The 26,159-nt window shown below is 33.9% G+C and overlaps 1 protein-coding gene across 3 annotated transcripts in view; it reads right to left on the bottom strand.

The window, feature by feature from the left end:
- Positions 1-26,159, bottom strand: part of LOC129218423 (scavenger receptor class B member 1-like) — a 126,082-nt gene that overhangs the window by 68,810 nt on the left and 31,113 nt on the right. The window lies entirely within an intron of this gene.

Raw genomic sequence — 26,159 nt, 5'->3', positions numbered from 1 at the left:
CAACGTTCAAACGAATTTGACTGGTGCAAGTTTTAAACAAGTGCATCAGCAGATACAATGAGAAATAAAGCTCATAAAAATACGAGCTAATCTCAGATATATCGCTTTGACACATACATTATATCTACTTGACTCCATTAGTTTGTTTGTCATCGTATTTTTCATACTTCGTCAATATTTATATTGAATAGAGCTTGACATAAAAAGAAAGTATATGAATTAGAGAAAACCGCCAATTTTGTAACTCCTTTGTTTTTCTGGCTGCCGAGAATGTCCCGTGGATGAACATTTTAGATTTCAAAGAGATTATTGTTCCAAGACTGTAAAAGCACTTATTTTCGCGAAAATTAAGGTACAGTAAATCCTGTAAAGTTGACCACCTGTCTATGTTGACCGCTTTTGTCAGGAACGGAATTAGTCCTATCTATATAATAAAGGATATCTATATAATAAAGGAAAACCTCTGTAACTTGACCACCTGTCTATCTTGACCACTAATGAACACCAAATTTGGTTTGGAGTATTGTAAAAAACCCTTTGTAAGTTGACCGCTTGGTTTATTTTTTTAAACTTTCTTCAGCAAATTATTTTATTTTATTATTTATTTATTATTATTATTATTTCCTTCCTTTTTTTTGATAGCTTTCCAAAAATGTTTTTAATGCTTTGATGACAGACTAGCATTTTACTAACTAAACAGCAGCATAAAGCTTATGCTGCTCTTTATTCTCCAAACTTGTTTTTCATTTGTTGTTCTATTTGAGATAGCTTTTTGTACTCTGTTCAATGAAAATAAGTTTCAGTAGAAAAGTTCAAAGACTTTTCTTTCAGTTGCAATATGTTGTGGCTACACAGGAATTGTGCTAAAAAGAGCAGGCTCGGATCTATACATTTTAGCCCCCCCCCCCTGCAACAAAATATGTAGGGCCTCTCCCTAATGGCAAGCAGTGTCTATTTGTAAAGTGAATAAGTCTTAATGCTAGTTTTTTTTCTATTTTTTCTTCAATTTCTAGGGACATTATCCCCTTTAAGGACGCGGACCCCTCGCGCTGCGGGTACGCAGATGCGTACCCTGCTAATGAGTAAAGTTACATGTTTCGCATTTATGAACTGGGAGAGTCGCGCTTATTGCTCTTTGTGCTATAAGTTAAAAACGAAAGTTAGTTGAACTTGAGATTAATAAAAAGTATGAAATATTATATTAAATTAATTGAAAATGGAGAAAGCCAGAGAAAATTAGCCGGCACATATGGAATTTCTAAAACAAGTGTCTAATATAGTTAAAAACAAAGAAAAAATAACAAAACTTTTTGAATAGTATTTTTAATTATTGCTTTACTTTCAATAATGTTATACAATGAAAGTGAGTTGAACAGAAAGAATAAGAGTGAATTACTCAAAAACTCATGGTGCAAGAAATGACAAAAAAAAAAAAAAAAAAAAAATCATTACCGCCCTTTATAAGTTGACCACCTGTCTAAGTTGACCACCAAAGTACTGCACCGCGAGTGGTCAACTTACACAGGTTTCACTGTATCGGTGATTTAGCGAGTGGAACATTTTGTGAATTTTATATGAACAGATCGAAAGTTGAAAAACAAAAGTATTTCACGAGGATTAAATTTTCGTGATTACAACGGTCACGGAAAAATCGTGAAAATTAAAGTTTCGTAAAAATAGTGCTTCTACTGTGTTCACCAAACAAAGAAGCTGTAAAGGTTATAGAAGATGTTACTAAACTGACCTGACCGGCTTTCAATAAATACGAGCATTAGAGTGTTTTATGGATGACTCAGTTGCCAAATCGATTACCTCTAATTTTTGAAAAAATTCTCATTTCTGCTTTAATAGTGCTTAATCAATGCTTAGAATGGGAATTTATATTAAAGTTTTGGTTCAGTGCATTTCTGATCCTGCGATGGCAGAAAATGCAACACGAGGGCCCATTCACTCTTATGGATAACACTATCTATTTCATCACTTTTCTCGTCTTTCTGTTTTATGGAGACAATCGATTTGGCAAGTGAAGCATCCATATAAAAGTATGATAACAAAAATTTTTGAGGGAAAAAAAAGGAAAAAAGAAATAATAGATAATTCTTAGTAATATTCCATGTTCAGATGAGCTAATTTATCAATCTAAACCTTTTTCCGTTCAATCTTCGCACGGTGTGTGTGTGTATTAGGGTGCCCCCGAAAAATCGAAAGTTTATTTTTCAAATCGCACACCCTCTGTATTTTTATTTTAAAGTCAAAACAATTGTAAAAAATGTTTCATGTAATTTGAACAACGGCAACCAGTGCTGGCTTTCTTCTGAGAGTAAAAACAGCCCTGTGTACTAAACCAAATGATATATATATATATTTTTTTCAAAGTTCGAAACTTCACGTTGATAAAACGTTGGAACTATAGCCCCCACATGTACCACAAACATATTTATCCAAATTAAGAAAAAAAAAAACTTTTAAGTATCATACAGTTGGCCTAAAATTTATAATTTTCTTTACCTTCTTTTTTTGATACAAATTTTAAAAAAGCAAGGTAAATTTAACGAAATTATCAAGCTAAAAAATATGAGCAGTAAAGTAGATTATTAGCGTTAAATAGAAATTTTTGCTCTCCTGCAATATTTGAATCTCCAACATAATACTCAAAAGATATGCATTTTTTCAAGGTTAAGTTAAATTTTTAAATTTAAATTTCTTTTTTTTTTAAATATTATTATTCATTTACAAATGTGTGTGTGTGTTGATCTGAAAATGTGTTCGCTAATAATTTTTGAATTTGATATTTTGTTTCAATTAATATGTGAAAGATAAATAGAAAAAAAAATCAGTTTTTTGAAGAAAATTATAAATTTTAGGCCAAGTGTGGGATATCTAAATGTTTTTTTAATTTGAATAATTGATTTTATGGTACATGTGAAGTGTGGGATATAGGAGCAACGTCTTATCAACAAAACTTTCGAGTTACTAAAAAAATATTTATTATTATTTTTTTTTCCGATTTGTCCTGGCATACTCGTACCTACAAGTGCTGACTTAACCTTTCAAACGCCGGTCGGCACGGGTTGCCGTTGTTCAAATTACATGAAACTTTTTTTTTACAGTTGTTTTAACATAAGAAGAAAAATATAAGAGGGTATGCCACTAGAAAAATCGACTTTCATTTTTTGTGGGCACCCTAGTCTGTATGCTTTTTATTTACTTATTTTTTGGAAAGTAGCGAAGTAGCGACTGCATTTCAAAAGTAGTTTGTAGTTGCTACATTTAAAAAAAAGTAGTTGTAGTTGTAGTTCGCTACAAAAGAAATGTAGTTTTCCAACTACTGTATATATATATATATATATATATATATATATATATATATATATATATATATATATATATATATATATATATATATATATATATATATACCTATGGACAGACAAATCGACAGACACATGTTTAACACTTCAATAAACTACTTTCAAAACTTTATTTTGCAATATTTTAAAAATTAATTTTTCTACTAAACAATTTTTTACGATGCATTAAGTCTTCTTTTTTGAGTTGGGGAAAAAAAAAAACCCCGGGAAAGTAAGTTGATAAGATTCATCAAATCGTCTGAACTACAGATGAATCAGCATTCCAATTGAAGACTATTTGTTTACTCCTCAAAAGGAGATCATCAATCAAGTCGTACTGAAACCTCTTTCAAAAAAAAAAAAAAAAAAAGAAAGAAAAGTTTTGATCTTCACCTTGTATTTCGAAAGACAGGAATACTATAATTAAAATTACATCTATTTTTAAATTTCGTTTCCCTTTTTTCTGCGTCACATTTTAGTAGAACGTGTTTTCTAGTTTCTCATTAAAACTAAAATAGAAAGAAAAAAGTTCTAATTTTGGTCAATTATGATATGGAAAAAAAAAGATAAAAATTTTTCCTTGAATAAAAATAGCACAATTGAAAAACTCAAAACCGAAGTTACAACATACGTGAGGGTTTTTCTTAATCACCTCAGAATCCTTACCAGGATAAACGCTAAAGCTAAGTTCGCAGTATTCAGAGGATCATTTAACAATGTCGGCTGACAGTTCTTAATTTCCTCTAATTAGAATCGCTCTTCTAAATAGCTTACAGACATAATTAAGGTTAATATTCAACAGGAATCAATGATTACTGTTATTATTTCATTCATTTTTATGACTGAATTTTGAGAGAGCAGTTTTGCCGGCGAAATGTTGATAGTTTTAGAAACGGACATGTATCTTTATACATGAATTACATGGAATGGCAGAATCACGAGTGTGTGTATGTTGGCGTGTGTGTTTGTGTGTGGGGGTATGTGTGTTTGTGTGTAGGGGTATGTGTATGTGTGTAGGCATGTGTGCTTGTGTCTGTGTGCAGGCATAAGTGTGTGAGTAGTTGTGTGTATGAATGTGTGATATGGTGGGGGGGGGGGGTATGTGTATGAGTGTGTAAACATATGTCTTTGTGTCTGTGTGCAGGCATGAACGTGTGGGTAGTTGTTTGTATGTGTGTAGGTGTATTTGTGTGTGTGTGCAGGTGTTTGTGTGTATATGTGTGTACGTGCGTGTAGTTGTGTATGTATGCGCATGTGTGTAGGACATTGATGCAACCTGGAGACGGCTTTCGCTATAGGAACAGCATCGTGAGGACCCGGTCGACGGTGATGGTGCGGAGGGTGGCGGTGGGAAAATAAAAAGACAGGACATAAAAACAGTCAAATGAAAACAATAAGCAACCGTGATTGCTCAAAAAAAAAAAAAAGTTCCAGGGCGCAAAAAAAAAAAAAAAAAAAAAAAAAAAAACCCCGAAGGCGCTCAGGGTTAAGAGTGAAAAAACGAGATGATGTTAGCGTCACCCGACTTCCTTCTACGCCAATTTAATGATAATAGTAGCGTTTTGGAGTAAGCAAAGAAACACTTTAAATATTTTTGCCGCAAGTTTGTTGCGAACCGAAGCAAAAAAAACGTTTTATACAGCTTAATTTTCCCAATATTGGGCATTTTAATGTGATTCAATGGTTAACTCTCTAAATATCGCCAATAATGGCCAAAATAAAACCAAATTTAAAAAAAAGTCGCATTTTTGTTGTCCAGTTGGCGAAAAAACTTGGCGACCAAAAGCTTGGCGATATGTCGAAAAGGGTGCCAAATCATAACACCACTTGAGTTTACATTGATATTAACAATGATTTCCCGCCAAAAAGGTGTAAAAAACCCCCTTAGGGACATCCGAATACAACCAAAAGAAGAGGTGCACAACTAGACCCCACTAGGAGTCTACGTACCAAATTTCAGCTCTCTAGGACATACCGTTTTTGAGTTATGCGAGATACATACGCATATACACACATACGTACATACATACTTACATACAGTTTTTTCGTGACTTCAATACTTCCTTTACTTCGTAAAAGGAAAAAACAACGAAGGCGCACATGTTCAAGGACGCAAAAAGAAGCAAGCGCACAAGTTCGAGGAGAGGGAGCGAAAAAAAAAAAAAAATAACGAGGGTGCATATGGTTTTTTAGTCTCGTCGATGGAAACACGTGGAGGTGCAACTACGTTAGTTAAGTCAGTGACTACTGGCAGGAGCGGACTGGCCTGCGGGCCGATGCGGCCTCGAGCGTCCTCCGTGTGCCTTCGGGTTTTTTTTTTAGGGTGGGGGGAGGGGGGCTCCCCCAAACCTGTGAGACTTCGTTTACTTTAGGTATTTTTAACGTCTTTGAACCTGCACGCCTTCGTTTTTTCACGCCCTCAAACCTGTGCGCTTTCGTTTATTATTGCACTTTTAAAACCTTTGCGCTCTTGAACCTCAGTTCTTTCGTGCCTTTTGGTAGTTAAGTTTGGCACCCTCTTGGGGGGACCCAGTCCACCCCTGCCTGCTTGTCAATGTTCTTCTCCAACGAGATTGTCCTCTCTCTTCTCGTCTTTCTATGTCATCGCCAGTGGTCCGCATGCATGTCAGTATCCAGTATTTCGTGCTCGTGCCTCAACGAAAAAAAATCCTGAGACAAGTTAGAACTGAAGAGTAAAAAAAAAAACATTTTGATGTTGATTTAGTGATACATTCCTAGCAAAGCGCCGTCTTAAAAAAAAAGAAGCATTTTCGATGTTAATGTAGTGCTACAGAATTTGCCGACCCCTAGGAAAGTGGGTATTTTTCGCGGGCTTTCGAATGAGGCCTAAATAAAGAGAATCGGATAATTATGTCGGGTAGAAAGAGGCAGGCCATAAAATTGAAATTCGAACGGTTCGGTATTTTTTCAGGCGTACAAGCCCCCCCCCCCCCACTCCCCACGTTCCTTTTCGTGTGGCCAAGTACCTCTCCGCCAAATTTGGTCGAAATCCGACGTAAACTGGATTTGTATAGGGAACATATAAATACACATACATATACACGGTGATCCGTTTTAACCTGCAAAAACCTTTATTTTCGCAGCCGTTGGTCCCAGATACATACTTCCAATTGCAAAAATGTTCAAAATCAGATGCGGAATTCAGATTTTGAAACCTTAAAGCAAAAATAAAAATGAGTCAGAAAATGAAAAAAATACCTTTTTATACGGGCCCTAGGTCAGCTAACTCATATTTAGGGAAATATTCTCCATTGAAAGATAATTCCAGCGCAAAAAGTTTGAAATTAGTACGACCAATATTCACCGAGATATGAAACGCAGCATTTTGTGACTTGCACCACCATTCAATAACACCTTTTGGGGGAAAATATAGCACATACCAAGTGTTTAAAATTATATGTGTGCATAGAGTGCGATTTTTCAAATTGTTCGAGGTTTTTCAGTGTGTTTTTGCGTATCACGGCATAACATTTGCGTTTATTGTTGAATAGCAATGAAAAATATAAATACTTTGTGTTTTTTACTTTGACAACCTGCCATTCTTCTGAAAGGGCTTAAGTTCCAATCTCATCTTCTGTATGGTCCCTTATAACTTTAAACTGAAATATCTCCTTGAAATTTGGTCGCACAAATGTCAAGTTTTTTGTGTCAGTAATAGTTTTTAACGGAGATTATTTCTCTAAATGTAAGTTTGGGGATCCGGGGCCCGTATAAAAAGTTAAATTTTTTATTTTTTGACTCATTTTTATTTTTGCATCAAACTTTCAATATCTTAACTCTGCATCTGATTTTGAAAACTTTTGAAATTGGAAGTATGCATCTAGGACAAACGGTTGCGAAAATAGAGGCCTTGCAGGTTAAAACGGAACGCCCTGTATAGGGGAAAAGGGAGCACATGTGAACATGGTTTGTTTTACCAGTCCTACTTCTTGTCCAAATTTTTAGAGCAATGAGCCAGTTTATGGTTCTGTTGTGACAACGTTTTGTTTTAGCAGGTGTTGTATGTAATTTACTGCTGTCTTCTTCAAATGAAAACATATTTTAACAAACTAATAACCTAAACGTAATTATTGCAAATCATTATACGAACATTCAAGTAAATTTATGACGTATAAATTTTAAAATTAAATTAAGAATCCTTTATTTTTAAAAAATAGTTCTAAGGTAGGTGACGGAGCACTTGTGAAAACAACATATAGGGGCACATGTGAAAAGTTTCCATATCCTCTCCGTAATATTAATATTAGTGTAGGGTCATTACAATTGCTAAAAATGGTGAAAAGGTTTAAAATTTATATTTTGCTACAGTCAGTTCGTACGTTCGTTGTTAATTATTTTTACATTATTGAAAATTGATTATTAGTTACTTTATTATTATTTTTATGTTTTTAATTCTTTTGTTCCCAAATATTTGACTAGCAATTTAGTGTTATGTAGTATTTACAAGTAAAAACTAAAGACTAAAAACTAAAGTGTAAAATAATTTTAAATCTCATCATCATATTATGTATGAAGCTTACACTCATTCCCGTTTTCTTATATGCAGAAAATAATTCGGAATTCAACTTAAAACTCAAGTTAAAACTTGTGCACTGTCAGTAGGGAATAAGAAATGCGCATCATTTTTTATATGCTATATTGATTTGATATTTTCATCCCGAAAACTCAACTACAAAGCGCAGCCCTTATTTCTACACGTTTAGATCGTGTTTTGTGATCTCAATCTCAAATTTTAGGTGATGACCCAACTAAGATGTTTGTAACAATTGCTACTTGTTTAGAGATTCCAAACCCGTCCCACCATTGTTTTAAAAAATGGTGGGTAATTTATTTAGTTTTAAACTACAAATGAGGGAAAAGGATTACTTTTAATGTACTACTCTATTTGGAGTATTCGATCCCGGAAAAGAATGTTAAGGCTGGGATATAAGTTCGGATTTTTTTTCTTTGTTTATTACCGATTTGTATTTGAATAGTTTACTTTTGAAAGAGCAATGAAGGGGGAGGGGCGGCATTTGTCAACCTCACCTAGGGCGGCAAAATTACTAGAGCCGGCCCTGGATATAATCTACCGGTATCAAGTACTTGTATTTTTTTAGGTTTATCATCTTAGTTTTGAGCATTTCATGGGACTCGTTTACATTTTTCGATTAATCTAATGTCGGTTTAATCTTGCAGACTTTTTTTTGGGATTCCCAATTTGCGTTACAGACTGCAGAAAGAAATTCTGTGGCCGGGAATCAGAGACATCAGTATAAACAACATAACACCACAACTGTACGTTGTTTTTGTCCAACAAAAAATTGTATAGATATCCTATACATAAGGAGCACGATAAATAAATGAATAAATAAATAATAATAATAATAAGTAGAAAAACACGAATCAGTTCTTAAAGCACCTGCTTAAAAAAAAGCACATGGTATATTTGGATGCTTTATCGTTTCCATCAGCCTCCTTTCCGTTTGCCTCTGTTTTCGGTAGATGCATTCATATACACAGTGGGGTGAATTTTCACAAAAAAAGAAAAAAAAAACACATACAAATAGAATTGCAACAATTATAGCTTTAAACGAAGTAAACGGCCTCAGCAACACATAAAAAAGAAGAAAAAAAAATCGAAGACAATGAGTCTATTGTGATAAGTTTCTTTAGTTGTTTCTTAAGTTCTGGCAAAGAAATGTTTAAATGCCTTGAGTAAACTGAACGCCTCAGTAACATTCTCCGATGTACAGAAGTATCATTAACGTGAGTGTTAAGAACAATCTAGATGTTATCAGCTTTTTCTTGAGCTGTCTCTAAGAATGCTGCTTAGTTTCATTAATAAAGATAGTTCACGTTCCCGCCTTCTGTTATTTTTAACGGTTTCTGTTTTTATCTTATGCTCTATTACAGTTGTCGGTAACTTGTGACTCAAGAGCCGCCTAGGGTTCAGCAGAATCAAATTGGAGGCTCTTGAGCACTATAGTGTTCGAATTAATTGGGACAAAGATATTTTTTCGACTTGGTGCCCAGCTAGCTCCAATAGGTTCCCTCAGCAATTCTGTCTGTCTTAATGTCATCTGGATGTCAGTTATGACTGATTAAAACTAGTCTAAATGAGAAATTGGGAATATTGAAAAATTCCTTAAATGGTTTCCGTGGAAGGAGAAGGTAACACTTTCTATTCTTTCACTATAGTGTTACAAAATAGGGATAAACGCCTAGAGAGTTAGAGGGAACAACACGAAAGTTAAACGGACTTAACAGGCACAAATCCATGGGGGTAAAAATATATTCACAGTGGTTGGTATTGTAAAGCGAACTTTTGACAACTTCTCTTCTGACCAACACTGAGAGGTCTCTGCTGCAGTCTCGAACAATGTATATCGGCATTAATAGGCAATAAATAACTCATAAGGTATTGGCTAGTTCTTGAAGGTCTTATAATGCTATTTCAGAGTAGGAACTGATCCTATTTAGGAGTTTTTTCTTTTCTCCTTCTCATTTCCCTTTTTTTCGAGGAGGAAATGGTTCAGTGACAATGCATTTCTTCAGACGCTCGGAGAAGCTCGGTTTTCTAATACCCATCATGGAAGTATTATTTTTTACAACCATAAATGCATGACTGTTGAGTACGATTATTGTTGCTAACTTTCTAGGAGTTCTATCCCTTTTTAGCGTACTAAAATGAACGGATGCAAAATGTAACTTCCTCTTCTCAATCTTCTAACAGAAACAATCTGAAGAATTGCTCAATATTCATCATTTCTAATCTAAACCAGTTCTAAGCAATCAAAATTGACATCCAGATCAGACTAAGACAGATAGAACAGCTTAGTGGGACCAGCTGGAGCTAGCTGGCAATTAACTTGCTAGTCCGAAAAATAATAGCATTGTCCTAATAAATTCAAACACTATAGTAGTTTGGCTTTGAAAACTCATGCACAATTCTGCCTTTTGGCGAAAGAAAGTTTAATAATCCCCTGCTCACACAAATCAGATCTATAAATGTTTTGCTTGACCATGAAATCGAGACCCAATTAATTTCAGATGTGACCATTACAAAAATAATTTACGAGGTACACTTGTTGATTTAAATCTCGAAAACCGCATGATATTGAAAATTTCTGGAATATTCACCAAATCCAGAACAACTTTGTGTTGCTGTTCAATCTCAAAAATCTCATTATTTTTACATACATCCGTTTTTATTATGTTTGTATTTTAGGAAAGCTGTGTATAATACACTGAAATCAGACTATGTTATTAGGTTTATTTTAGTTTGTAAAAAAAGCTCATTAGCAAGCCGTTGAATTATATATTCTCTTAGCTATGTTTCTGTTCTGTTTAGGTCTATTCTATTACAACGTAAGATAAATGTTTCAGTTTCACGACTTTAGTTTCACCTTTGCAATATTGTGAATATTTCTAAGAGGACACTTGATCTACATTGGGGATGGATAAACTGACTAGGGCCTAGCTGGGCCCAAAGCCTGTTGCTGGTCTTCACTTTTGTATTTGTATGTGTACTAATACATTTTAACAGCAGAAAATAATTACATTATTTCCCCCTAAAACTATAGATGTATGTAGGGCAATATGAAATAGTTAAAATAACTTACAATTTTTAAAATGAGCAATCTGGGAATTTGTTGTAAACTTACAGTACATAAAGAAATGACAATAGATTTTATAATAAAACTTGCATTGAAACATTATTTTTCAGTTTTAGCAGTCAGAGGCTTATTTGGCCGCGAGACACCCTGTGCTTTTGAATTGACCACCGTCTTGACTGTCGAATCATAGTTATACTTACAAATTATTAAGACAGACAATAAAAATGATCCTTAGTTAAAAGAAATATTCAATGTTAATATGTATATTACTAAAAACCACATTTGAAAAGGATAATAATGAATGAACATCAATTACCTAAGTTTGAAAAAAAAAAAGCACTATTGTGAAGTGAATTGATTATAACACAGAGTTCACCTCTCTCGTAAGAGTCCTGAAAGTAAAAAAAAAAAATCCCCTAAAAACCCTGAAACTCTATCCAAATGTTGCTGATGTTTCTAAAAATTAGAGCACTTTTTTTAAGAGAAGAGTTAGGAAACATTAAAGTGGTTAACAAACCTCTAACAAAGCATTCTATCTCAATAAAGATACCCTTAAAAAATAATTTACATCATATTGGACCTTTCATAAAATATTTTCTTATTAAAACGAACCCTGCACAAATTTTTCATCTTAAAACAGATCCTTAGTAACATTTTTGATTTTATAGTGTATCCATCACAAGTTCGGCCTCGGAAAACGGACCTTTAAATCACAAAAATTAACCTCTCATATCATAAATTTACTTAAAAAAAGCATAACTGCACACATTTTAGTTATTTCTTACGCATATATCTTATTTTTATTTTTTTGTACATTTTGAAATTCTATTACAACCGCTTTTGGAAAAACTAAATGTACCTCTTGGATCAGACTAATTTTAATTTTACCATTATTGTGAAACACACATAAATTTATCTTCTGCATATTATAGAGGACTTGTAGAATGTAGGTTCGTTATTTTACCATGGCTGCTTGAAAAGCTGCTTCCGAATTGATTCTAACCCAGCAGCTTCTGTAAAAGTTAGCACTAATTTTTATCAGGTATTTATCTTTGGTTTATGAAAATTTTAAAATAAAATTCATCTAACAAGTTGATAAGGATGTTTGGAATGACTATAAAATCCAGAAAACGAAGAACCCAAAAGATAAATAGAGAAAAAATGCCAGAAAATGGTGCGAATTGTAAACTTTTGGACCTTTTTTTTATTTTCTTTCATTTTCTTAACTTTTTGGTAAGTGTATTTGTTACTACACAGTCCAGTCACATTAATGTGACCACCACGTCAGAGTTAAATAACCAATCACAGAAGGCAGGTGGCAGCACAGTGCAGTTGAGCGTATATAAAGGGTGTGTGAGGGCTTCGGAAAACATTTCAATCGTTGGCGTAATGCAGAAACGAAGCGATTTATCCGACGTCCAAAAGGGCATGATCATTGGCTTTCGGGCCAAGGGTGGAAGCATTTCCGAAACGGCTGAGTTTGTGAACTGTTCGCGTGCCGCCGTGGTAAAAGTGTACCGTGCATGGCAAAATGGGACTGTCCAAAATCAGCGACGTGGCAAATGTGGTGCACCACGGGCCATAGATGACAGAGGCGAACGACGGTTGCGGAGATGCGTTCGGGCAGACAGACGGGCTACCGTTGAGCAACTGACCACCAAAATGAACCAAGGGGCTACCAAAAGTGTCTCCCAAACTACTATTCAGCGAACATTGCTGCGTCTGGGTCTCTGAAGCAGACGCCTGGTTCGTGCACCTATGCTGACTGCTGTTCATCGACGACGAAGGCTAGAATTTGCACGCCAGTACAGCAGCTGGACGTCCACTGAGTGGCGACAGGTAGCGTTTTCAGATGAATCACGTTTTATGCTCCATCGGACAGATGGACGTTGGCGTATAAGGCATGAAACCTCTGAAAGGAACCACCCTGCAACCATTGCCGGAACGGTCCAAGCTGGAGGCGGGAGCATTATGGTCTGGAGAATGTTTTCCTGGCATTCTCTGGGTTCACTGATCATTGTGGAAGGCACGATGGATCAATACAAGTACGCATCTGTCCTTGCGGACCATGTCCACCCCTACATGCGCATTGTTTTTCCTCAGGATGATGGCATCTTCCAGCAGGACAATGCGAGGTGCCATACAGCTGCCAGTGTACGTGCGTGGTTCGAAGAGCACCAGGATTAGTTTACCGTCCTCCCCTGGTCAGCAAACTCACCTGACTCAAACCCAATCGAGCATCTGTGGGACCATCTCGATCGAGTTGTTCGCGCCATGGATCCTCAACCGCGTAATCTAGCGCAGCTGGCCACGGCATTAGAGTCGGCATGGCTCAACATCCCAGAGAACACCTTCAGGGACCTAAGTGACTCTCTTCCTGCACGTCTCGCAGCAGCCTGCTCTGCGAAAGGTGGTTATTCTGGCTTTTGACAGATGGTCACATTAATGTGACTGGACTGTGTATAATTATTAAATGTTGCAGTAGTTCTCAAAAGTTTGCTACAGAAATTTCTTTACCATTTGCATACTCTTTTTCAGGACCATTTTTCAGATTTAATTTTTTTTCACCATTTCGATACGTATAATGATCGTTATAAAAATAAATATCTAAAATTCACTTTATGTTTGTTTAGTATATTATTTAAAATATTTAAAAATATATTGGATTATTTTTTTTTTAAAGTACTAGCTGCATTGCCCGGCTTTGCGCGATCTACCTCGAAAATAAAAGTTTTGTCAAGTGACGCATGTTCAACAATCAGGCTTCAATTAGAGAAAAAAAATATTGTGAATTTCTCGTTAAAATAATCATTTTTAAAGAAAGAAAACGGCAAATCAAAAATTAACGAGTAAATTTAACGCAACACTTAAAATCCAGAAGAAAAAAGAAAGAAAGATAAATCGCCAAATAATAATCAAAAGGGAAAATTTTTAACTCAAAAAAAAAAAAAATAATAATAAAAAAAATAAATAAATAAAAAAAAAATGCTTAGTCACAGTCGAGGAAAAAAAAAAAAGAGTCGCAACCTTCTGAAGCGTTTTACGCTGATTTAAAATGAGATCGCGCAAACGATAAATTTTCGTCATAAAATTTCTATTCCATTAGGCTTAATCATGCTTTTTAATTTTTTTCTCGATGATTTTACAGCCTTTTTGCTTGCAATTCAAAAGAAATGAATAAACCTCATGGGTATTTTTCAAGGGCTTTAGAATGACGCCAAAATCGAACTGGTCGGATAATTATTTTGGGCAGAGAGAGCCGTTTACCACCATTTTCGAGCCCTAAAATTAAAATTCGAACGATTCTGTCTCTTTTTTTTTGCGTTTAAAAACCCCCCTACGTTCCTGCTCGGATGTCCAAGTACCTCCCTGTCAAATTTGGTCGAGATCCGACGTAAACTGTGGATTTGTATAGGGAACATATAAATATACATACATATATATTCTTTGTTTTATTTATATAGATTTCATATGTTGGAGGCTTTTCTTTCATATTGTTTCCCATAATTGTAGTATGGTTGTGGTAGAAGAGCTGCATTTTCTGTATAGTGCTTAGGAAGCCTTAAAAATACAAATACTCATTATGAAAACGTCAGGCTGATCACTTTCTTTTGAATAGTTCAAATTAAATTTAATGCAGGATTCATGCCAGGGAAAAAAAGTAAAGGTGATATTTCCCACCTTGATATAAATTTTTAGTGGGGTTTTTGAAAATTGAAGTGGAAGTAGGTTTTTGTTTATCTTATTGCTTGAACATTTTAGATAAATATTTAGTTGAAGAATAAATTTGCATATCATGCAACACAAAATTTATTTGATGAGTGTAGCATCGAAAGAGAACGCTCCATTTGTTTGCTAGAACAAAAATGCACCTTGTTACTATAACGATATCGACTAATTTTTGTTAAAGAAAAATTAACATTACATTCTCTTTAAATATCTGTTTTATAGGCAAGATCCTCCTTTTTAAAATCAGTTATTTGCTAAATGGTTCGCAAATGAACAATTAACTAGAAAAAAATCTATCGATGAAAAAAAAAAAAATTAAAAAAATTAATTTGAATTCTTAAATTTTGAATTTAAATTATGTTTTTCGCAATCACGAGTTGCGACAGGACCCTACTCATTGGTTACTACTCTACTCACTTGTTTCTAGACACGGCTCTTGTCCCTCCAAGTCTACCCTCCTGTTGAACGGATACGTGTGTATTAGTTGTGTATGTGTAGGCTTTTGTGTGTGTGTAGACCTGTGTGTATGCACGTTGACGTGTGTGTATGTGTGTGAGTGCGTATGTGTATGAGCGTGCGTGTGTCTAGGACATGGACGCCACCGACTAGGAGCGGCTACCGGAGGACGGAGCCGCGCCTGCAGGTGGCGGTGGTGGTTGAAAAAGGCACGGAACATCAAAGACGGTCAAATGAGAACAATAAGCAATCATGATTGCTCAAAAAAAAAAAAAAAAAGTTGCGATGATCTTGCCTTCTTGCCAGTTGTAATTTCCAGAGTAGTGTTTTCTTTTTTTTCATAGAGAATTGCGTTACTCAAAAAAACATTCGTTTCCAAGTATCATATATTCAGCTTTTATCAGTTCGCTGCTGAAGGCAGGCTTCATCTAATTGATGATTCGAATCCACCCTGCTTTCAGCAGTTCATCCTTCTTTTGCTCCAGTTTAGCTTGACAATCTCATCCCTCAAGCGACTGTGTGGTTTCTTTTTCTGTCTTCCCGTTAATTTTTGATCATAAAAATGCTTGTTTTACTATTGTTTTACGTATTTTATTGTTTATCTTCCTTCTTTTCTTTAGCTCTATGAAACGTCAGCATTTCTCGGGCTAAAAATACCGTACCAGATTCAATTCTGTCGTGGGACGGTAAAGAGCGTCTGCAGAAATGAGTTTTTGAGATATTTGAAGAAACATCCTTCGAAATTCCATTCTAGAAATAGGGAAATGTTGGAATTTGAAGTTCATCTTCGTGCTTTATTTTCAGTGGAAACCAAATAAGCAAACTTGCACAATAAAGCTTTAGTGCAATAGATGATAAAAATGCAAAAAATATGGAAAGTGAAAAATTTGCTGTTACTGCTCTTAACCTTCCCATGGCAGAATTAGACTACGTACGGAAAAGATGAGATTTAACAACGGACTGTAGATGCTAAAGTTTTAAGTTTTCAAAACTTGGTCAGTGGTCACGATAAGCTGAAGAAACTGTTATAAATTAGCTCCATTTGTTTACTACATCATACTTGAACGCTTACCTCATAGTACCTGTTTTCAAAATTTTGTTCCCTTTCCTCAAAAAACATGCTTGCTGAAAGCTCATGCACAGTAAACATTTTTCTTTTTGCAATCAAGAAACAAAATCAAGAATCAAGAAATTCAAGAAGAAAAATACAAGGAAAATACTCTCTCTCAAATATATGTTTACATAAGAGGATTTTCAATTGTGACTTTTTCAAAGAGTGACGTAAAAAGTTTAGTGTTTTGATTTTTCTGAAAGTGCCGAAAATTCTGGAAAGAAGTTTTTTAGTAAGACGTTCTTAGTAATCGTTTCTGATTTAAAATGAAGCCAATTATTTGATTTTTCTTCGTCAAAGCATTTTCTTTACAGCTGGAATTTCCATTAAGCTGCTTAACTAGAATGCAAGTCAGTGTTACGTTCTAAATGACGCTTTGTGCATAAAAGAAATAACTGCGCATTCACTCAGTTATCAGGGAACCCCCCCCCTCCTACCAGAAGAATGACTTATTTGAAAAAAGAAATAAACTTATCAACGCCTAAAAAAGTATTTTTTTGCGGTTATGTAAGAAGAAAAAATACAATGATTTGTTTCAAGATAAAATTAAGATACTTCGAAATGCTGCTGTATTGTCCAGGTCTTTAAAGATAGCGTTTTGATTGTTGAAATTAATTCAAATGAAAACAATCTAATCTACGTTTATTAGTTAACAAGGATAGTTATGTAACTAACCTTCTTCGGAAAACTATGGGATTTTCTTAATGAGAACTAAGCTCTCAGTTTTTAGACTTAATAATGTTTGCTTACACTAAGCAGCTAAACGGGTTTGGCGCATTGTACTTGAAAGCAAAAAATGTGAAGTTGACCTTCGGAGGAAGAACTTTTTCTGTTGTTGAAATCTTTCTTCTTTACCTTAATTACATAAGACTGCATCAAAATGGGATGTTATGAATATATTTATATGCATACCTTTTAATTTGTTCTTGACCCAATTTTATTGTAAGGTAAAGGAAATTTTACTGTACAAAATGTAAAAAAAATAATATTGATAAAATAAAGAGCATTGTATACAAGAAGACCTGGTCAGATTACGAGTGATACATATTTCCATATACAGTGCGTATCGAAATGATAGGTCCACCTACATTTTTCAAAGTTTCAACTCTTAATTAAGAATAAGAATCAATTTTTTGGTACATATAATTAATCAGTAATTGTTATAAATATTTATGAAGAAATTATGTAAAAATAAATGATTCCTTTTTATTTTATACAGTTTTAGACCGTTTCGAAAGGATAGGTTCACTTTCAGAAATTTTGCTCTACCACGTTTGTTTCCAAACAAATTGCATAAAGCTCTTTTCTTAGTTTTACTGCGAGATTATTCTGACTGCTGTGGAAGTATTTAAACAAATTTAAGCATCACGTTGTAAGCAAACAAATGGGTCGTCATTGCAGTCTTTTGCAGGTTGAGCAAGGGAAAATTGAAGCATTTAAAAAGTGTGGAAAATCGAATTGAGAAATAGGTAAGATTTTAAATATATTGCATAATGTTGTAAACACTTTTTTGCGACTTTGGAATGCTTATGGCAGTAAAAAATCGTCTGGCCGCCCATCAAAAGTGACACCTTGACAAAGAACTATCGTAAAGGACTTAAAATCAGGAAATATAAACTTATCAACTTTAGGCAGGCAACAAAACCCTCCAATATCAAAATCTACAGTCCATAGAGTAGTAAAGGAGTTCGCCGATTTAGTTTGCGTGAAGAGGAAAGCGGCTCCAAAATTGACTAAAAAGCACAAAGAAAGGAGATTGAATTTCGCAAAGGAAGTGATTACTTGGAAAGAAGATTGGCATCGTGTGATACTCAGTGATGAATAGAAATTTAACCTGGATAGTCCAGATGGCTGGCACTACTACTGGCACGATCTGTGTTCCGATAGACAGATATTCTCGAAGAGGCAAGCTGGTAGTGGGTCTTTTATGGTATAAACCGGATTCGGAGGTGTTGGAAAAACTGATATAGCATTTGTAGACAATCATTTGAATGCTGCAGTCAATCAACAGTTGCTTGAACAATTTTCTTCCACAATCAGAGCACATTGGGGGCCCATTCTTCATGTTGCAACACGATAATGCTTCTGTGCACACTGCAAAGTCTACTTTCGAATGATTTCTGGATAATGGTGTACATGTTATCGATAGGCCTCCTTGCAACCCCGACTTGAATCCGATAGAAAACATGTGGGGTATACTCGCAAGAGCGGTGTATGCAGGCGGAATGCAGTACAAGAGTATTGCAGACTTGAAAAAGGCTATTTCCTTCGAATGATCAAAAGTTGAGACCAATTGTATGCAAAAACTTGTAGAAACCATGCTGAATAGGATTTATGAGCTTATTTAGAAAAAATACAAAAATTTCTTATTAATTCAATATTAATTTGATGTTTGGCTCAATGGACCTATCTTTTTGGAACAGCTGTTTCAAGTAAATTTTGTTTAACTTATTGTTCCTATTATTTGTATACTTTGATGTATTATTTTACATTGAATGAAGCAATTTAGTTTATAAAATATTACTTTGTACACAATAAATCTTTTTTTATAAACATAACTTTCGATTTTACGGGTGGACCTATCATTTCGATACGCACTGTAGATAGTGGTTTCAGGTCCATCATTTTCAGTATTTGACTATATGTGGCCGTTTTTTCGATATGCAGTGTGTACATGTCCTTTGCCCTCCCCCTCAGTAAATTTTAAAATGATGGGCCTTAGTTGTTCATCTATAGACTCCTCTTAAATAGATAGTTATGCGACAGGGAAATCGTATGTTCAGAAAGAATTTTTGTGATTTTATTTTCATCTAAGTTATCTTTTAAACATTCATTTTTTCCCATATAAATATTGTCCATTGCTATATAACCATATACCGCTACATAAATATGCCATGCACTGCATAAATTTTCAAAATATTGAAAACACGTTTTATGCGATTCCGATGCTGTAAAGTCTTCTATATTCTAAAAACGTTACTTCTCCTTCTGGGTTTGCTTTCTTCTTCGAAGTAAGCATACGGGTCTGTCCACGGTGACTGACGTTACAATTTGACTCTATTTTTAACGTATAAATTCCGCACTGGCATGAAATTAAATTTTGTTTCTTCTGAAATTGATCTAAAATATTATGATATGGTACATCACTGTCCCCACACTTACTTTCAGACTGGAGGAAATTTTTTTGTATGAAATTAAGGGGAAATAAAAAACGTGACTGATGTTACGCAGAAGAGAGATTGAAAAAAGTGACTTAAATATAATTTGAATTTCTCTTCAAACTAATAACGTAAAACCTAAACAGATTTCTTTCCCTCAAAATAGATTTTAGACTTGATGAAAACACTTCGTTTTATTGAAAAAACTTAAAAACTGAAAGTATAAAAATTATTTAACACCCGTGACTGATGATACAAAGATTTTGTGGCTGATGTTACATTTGGGTCATTTCACGTCAAATCGCCTAATGCCATGTGTCGTCATGTCTCAGATTTTGTCCATTAGTTTTTTTCGAATAGATATCTATGAGAAAAGCCTAAATTAATTTTTTAAAGATTTTTGAATAAAAATTACGCTTTGGGGAATTTTTTTAAAAATTCGATTTTTGATCATTTTTCGGAGTCACCGTTTTGGCATAAATTCAGAAAATCTCTCTAATTTCTTTATTTTTTTTAAACCAATTAAGCTGAATTTGATATCAATTTCAAGCTAATATTTTTCTCTCTCAGTGTGAACGACAGAAAGTATTCTATGAACAGTTGGGTGTTGCACTCTTTATCTAAAGTCAGATTTTATGTTTTTTTCAACTGTGAGACTAAATAAGTTATTTCTCCGGAGTACCTACTACGATCTGCATCAAATTTTTTTGTAGCATATTTAAATCATTCTCTTGCTATGTAGAAAAAAGTAGAAGGGTGTTTTTTGTTGTTTTGAAATAAAAAAAATAAGTTTGTTTTGCAGAAAATACAAGTTTTCTATTACTTTAAATTCCTTTTAAGCTTGAAAAAGGCCAAAAACTTTTCAGAACAATTAATACTGGACTGTCAAAGGATTTGTATCAATAGTTAATCGCTAAAAAAATGTTTACTTTGGAAAACAATTGTACAAAAACCTCCGTTTCAGACTTCGCAAAAATAATTGAATAAACAAATCAAAAACACTTTTGATTAAAGGTGTACTAAATATTAAGAATAATAATTTGAAGAATAGTATAAAAAATATTTCTAATGGCATTATTTAGCTTTTTTTTTTTTTTGACAATAAAAGATGGAAGAAAAAAATTATTATATTGAAAAGTTTTCACAGCCTAAACTTAATTGGATTACGTAAAACCTGACAATAATCTTCCACTCTTACAATACTCATGCAATACGCATCATTCTTAATTTGCTTTGAAAGTTAATCGACACATAGCTTTCGTCGATTATAAAATGCGAAATGAAAGGCATGCTTGTGCGGACGGCATTTTTTTTTTTTTAAATTTACTATTTCCTTTGTATCAGAAGATGAAAAAGCCAGAATTTCAATCAATAAGTTTCAAAGAGGTTTTCAAATATACTTCAATAAGCAAAAATAATCTTCTTCAGAGAAATCTAGAGTTGTGGAGTACTTACTGTAAGTGCGTGGAAGTTCATTGTCAGGTGTAACGTAAAGAGCAAGTTATGTTAAGAAAAGTTTTCAACAGTAATTTTTTTTCCATCCTTTAATGTTAAAATAAAGCAAAATAATTCTATTAAATATATTTTTTATACTATTCTTCTAATTATTATTCTTAATATTTAGTACACTTTCAATCAAAAGTGTTTTTTATTTATTTATTTATTTATTTTTGCTAAGTCTGAAACGGAGGTTTTTGCACAATTCTTTTCAAAAGTAAACAACTTTTTAGCGATTAACTATTGATACAAATAATTTGACAGTCCAGTATTAATTGTTCTGAAAAGTTTTTGGCCTTTTTTAAGCTTAAAAGTGATTTTAAGTAATAGAAAATTTGTATTTTCTGCAAAACAAACTTTATTTTTTTTATTTCAAAACAACGAAAAACACCCTTCTCTTTTTTCTTACATAGCAAGAAAATGATTTAAATATGCTACAAAAAAAATTTGATGCAGATCGTAGTAGGTACTCCGGAGATATAACTTATTTAATCTCCCAACTGAAAAAACATAAAAACCGACTTAATATAAAGAGTGGCAACACTTAGCTGTTCATAGAATACTTTCTATCGCTCACACTGAAAGAGAAAAATATTAGCTTGAAATTGATACCAAATTCAGCTTAATTGGTTGAAAAATAAAGAAATTAGAGAGATTTTCTGAATTCATGCCAAAACGGTAACTCCGAAAAGTGATCAAAAATCGAGTTTTTGAAAACTCTCCAAAGCGTACTTTTCATTCAAAAAATCTAAAGAAAATAATTTGGGCTTTTCTCATAGATATCTATTTGTAAAAAAATAATGGAAAAAATTGGAGACATGACGGCCCGACCGACTATTTTAGGCGATTTGACGTGGAATGATCCATTTACAATAAATGCTCCATTTATAAATAATTTCTCCTTAAAATAAAATAAGCATATGTTCTGTTTAAAATTGTATTTATATTACAAAAAAAGTGCATTTATAAAGTTTTAAAAGCTATATTTTTGATGTATTTCATAAAATAAAAAGTGCTCTTTCATTGACTACATCTGGTGAGCTAAATATTTTATTCCTTTCTCATGTGAATAATTAATTTCATCCACATTGATAGGCTATTTCCAACGTTTTATTGCTTGAATCTTGACAGTTACCAAATACTCCTAGTTTTCAATTTAAATGCATATAATTTGTCGTGATACAATTTTTTGTCATGTTCTTCAAGTACCCGTTCTCCAGTTGCAGCCAACAAGTTTGGAGCATGTTCTGCTGGAAGTGATTTCCTATTTTTGCTGTAAAAAAAAAGGGTTGTTGCTAAACACCTGCCAGTTTCTGAATTTAAAAAAAAAAAGTATTACTCAAATCTATCTCATTATAACATGACTGTGTGTGCAAATCGGATGGTGATAGCTCTGAAATTTGCATGAAGCTGTGACGTTTAGAAAAATTTCTGTAGCCATGATGTAGCACTTTTATGCAAAAGTAATACATGAAGAACTAGGAGTACTTGCTTGTCAAATTTCATGTTGGAAAAATGTTTTTAATGAAGATACAACAAAGAGCACTTTGAATGACTAACGGATTTTACCAAGGTTTTTAAAATAATAAAACAATATTTTATTATTTTAAAGAGGGGTAATGCAGCTGCTAATTAAAACCTGGGACTTCAATATTTGTTCTACTTCTTCACCTAATTTCTCTTTTTAATTTTATTTTGAACTAACTTTGGCAATTACGCTATTTTTTTTTAAATTACGTTATTTATTTTTTATCATCCGCTCTTTTTAGCTTTTACTTTGTTTCACTTTTTGAAATTTTCATGTTTTCCTTTATTTCTTAATTTATCTCGACTCCTTTTTTGCCTTTCTGCATTATTTAAATAAGTTTTAAATAATTGAATTCAACAAGTTCTAAATATTTAAGGGATTATTAATATTAAAGATATCATCATGAATGAAGAGAATATGGCTTTTTATAAACTTGTGATTGTTTTTGTTTAAGCAATACAAAATTTATACATTTTTGTGATTGATGTTACATTAGTATGAGGTATAATTTAAAAACAATTGTTACAAGACAATTATAACAGTTTAAAGTTTCTTTGTTGGTCTAACCTCTTTCTATGTAAACTAAATTTCAATACAAAATAAGATTGTAGTCATAGCAATCAATTTCCTAAGTGAAAAAACAAGATTAACCTTTAGAAACGCTTATACAACGACACATGGGCATTGAGTAATGTTATCAAGATTTGCCAATAAAACTTACAAAAAATGTCTATAGCTTTTTTTGCATAGTTTTATAAAAATACAGTCTTTTTTACCTCATATGAAAGAAAAAAATTTATGATACAATGAAGCTTTTTTTTACTGTGATGTCTCTAGTTTTATGGACATGTCCATACTTCTTAAAGGATATGGTTGGGCTATTTAAGGGCTGAGATGCTGTTTTCCTACTATTTTTCTTTAAAAACTATGGTAGTTTTGCACGGTGCGTGCAAACAGATGCGTTATTATCATGAAATTACCAGTTTCCCGATTGTTACAGTGAATATCTTTTTCTTTTTACAACTTCGAGCGATCACAGCAAGGCACATTTAGATTTTTTATACATCGCTGTTTACCGTTTACTATTGCGAAGTCACCGTGAGCGTTCTTTGTTCACAGCGACTGCGATTCCATTTTTTGGTTGATGCGACCATTAAGGGCCTTCCCACCACCTATCAGGCGTCAAATCTGACTTTGCCAGGAATAGAGTTTATCCGGAAGATCACGACTCCTCATATTTCATGCTCATGTTTTCAAAAGAGGATGAAGGCAGCTTTTTTTTTACATTTAAGGCTAGGAAGGGCTAATTTGTTTCGGGCAGTTGGCAACAAGGGCCCGTTTATCTTTGAACTGCAGACAGGGTCTTGTTTTTTATCTAGAAAAAATGAACTTTGTTCCCCACCCCACCCTCCAAAAAAACTCCTAAGGGGTAGTTGCCCTCTCAGCAAAATCAATATCATTGGTGGAATGATGTCAAACGATAAAATATGATTCATATCGGCATGTGCTCTAGCAGATAAACTTTATTACCTATCTGATAAATTCTTCCAACTATTTAACAAAGTATCCGACGTCAGTAAATATTTCCCCCACACTTCTTTAATCAAAGTAACTTTCTATTTTTTGAATCAATCGTATGGTATCTTTAGCACGTTATGTTTCTTTCTTTTTTTTTGCTTGTGTTTGAGATTAGATAACGCATGAATCAGTTCAAATGATTTAAAGTTAACGATCATCTTTTTGCGTTCTAGAAAGTTTATTTCAATGAGTTAGACATTATGTAGAATATGTATGGGATATTGCGTGAGATATTTTGTGTTTAGACGAGTCGTCTTTGGCTCTACTTCATAAAAATTGCGACGTTTGTATACCAAGGGTCGCACGCTTAGAGCAGGAACTAGTAAATGGATGGAGCTATACTCGACTTTGTGCAGCTTACTTGACACGCCTTGTCCGACATTCGGGTGAAATTACGCTTTTCACTTTAGAAATCGGATTAGTTAGAAACACGCATACGTAACCTTTTTTTTGTCATAATTTTTGTAAAAGGTTAAAAATTTTCAATTTTACCACCGAAGTAGCGAAGAGCATTTTATCCATTTGAATCAAGGTAGGTAGTTAGTAAGTGTGACATTTTATCTGTTAACTCGGTTTTTTTTTTCATCCGCGCGTCGTGACGTCATTGTCAACTTAAGTTGCAAGCAAGTCTAGTCCAATCACTGGCATTTCAAAAGCTCAGGCTAAGACTCCTAGTCATGTGACTTAACAAGACACATTTTGCAGGGCCGTCCTAAGGGGGGGGGGGGGGGGCGAGCAGGGCAATCGTCCCGGGTGCCACAAAATGAGGGGGCGCCTCAAGGCACCCTTTGTTTCGACGGAACACGACGACATTCCCAGGAAGTGAGTTACGCCTTGCGGCCTTTACTGCCACTTCCTCAACCTCAAATATATAATAGCGAATTCACTTATCGAGTAACGCTCTGACATCATCAACAATGAAACTCGCGCCAAAGCATGACAATTTATTTATTTATTTTTTTTTTTTTTTTAATTGTTTGACATTCAGGGAAATGCTTTATTTTGACAAGGCTGAACTGGACCCGGTAACTAAACAGTTTTTCTGGTAAGACTGTCATTTTAGGAGAATGAAGAAACGTAAAACCGGTCAACATTTAAAGCTATCTACTGGAGTTTAGGGTTAATCCACTAGAGTCTGGGTTAGTTCGATCTGATTTAGAACCCTTTAAACTTTTAACTAATTCTAACGATGAACGAGCATTAGCAGAAATGCAAATTTTATACATCTCATTAATGATGAAAAGTATAGATTAGATTCAGTATTTAGTTAGAATCATTTAAATGTTTGCAGTTTCCCAAACTACAAATAAACTGTAAATTGCAAGTCGTAAAATTTTAAATTATAAATTGTAACATGGTAAATTGTAAAATTTTAAATTGTAATTTATAAAAGTCACATGGTTCTTCATATTCCCCCATTATAGATGAAGATAAAAAATTTCACTGGAATGAATTTTACGTTTGCTTCAGAGAATCCTTGATTCAAAATTTTCATTATGATTACTCTTAATAATAATGTTTTTTAGTACTTTCTTTAACTATGGGTAAAAAAACACATACCTTTGTTTTATGGCATCTTTTTTAACAATGGGTTTTATATTTAATCGTTAATGAGGGAAATTAAATAAAATGTATTGCTTTTTACCCATATTTTTTTTCTAAAGAGCAAATAGGGTAAATCAAAGATTTGAAACCTTAGAGTACAGTTAGATCACCCCCTATCCACTAAACAAAAAAAAAATGTAAAAACCGGTTCACTAAGTGAGACGATATACAAAGTTAATAAAGTACAAATCGCTTGAAATCTGAGTATGATATTTGAAGAGTTCCCTCAATTTCTTCAAACCTGAACTTGATTAACATTAGACCGCCGAGGAACTATGCTGTTTCAAACAAAAAAAAGACTTTTCCTTATCGGTACAGGCAAGGGCGTGCACAGAAATTTTGGAGCCCATCACAAATGACTTTTCCGGGCCCCTCTTCATATTGTTTACCCCTATAGTTCACCCCTAGCTTTAAAAATATTAGACCCCCTTCATTCTCAGGCCCAGGCCAGCAGGTGTTCTTTCTCACCCCCCCCCCCTGTTCACGCCCCTGGGTATATGTGTCTTCGAGTATTTATAGAACATTTTA

This window comes from Uloborus diversus, chromosome 3, assembly GCF_026930045.1.
Source record: "Uloborus diversus isolate 005 chromosome 3, Udiv.v.3.1, whole genome shotgun sequence".
In the NCBI taxonomy this organism is placed as follows: Eukaryota; Metazoa; Arthropoda; class Arachnida; order Araneae; family Uloboridae; genus Uloborus; species Uloborus diversus.
The sequence above is the reverse complement of the archived record's forward strand: the minus strand, read 5'-3'. Positions and strand labels throughout refer to the sequence as shown.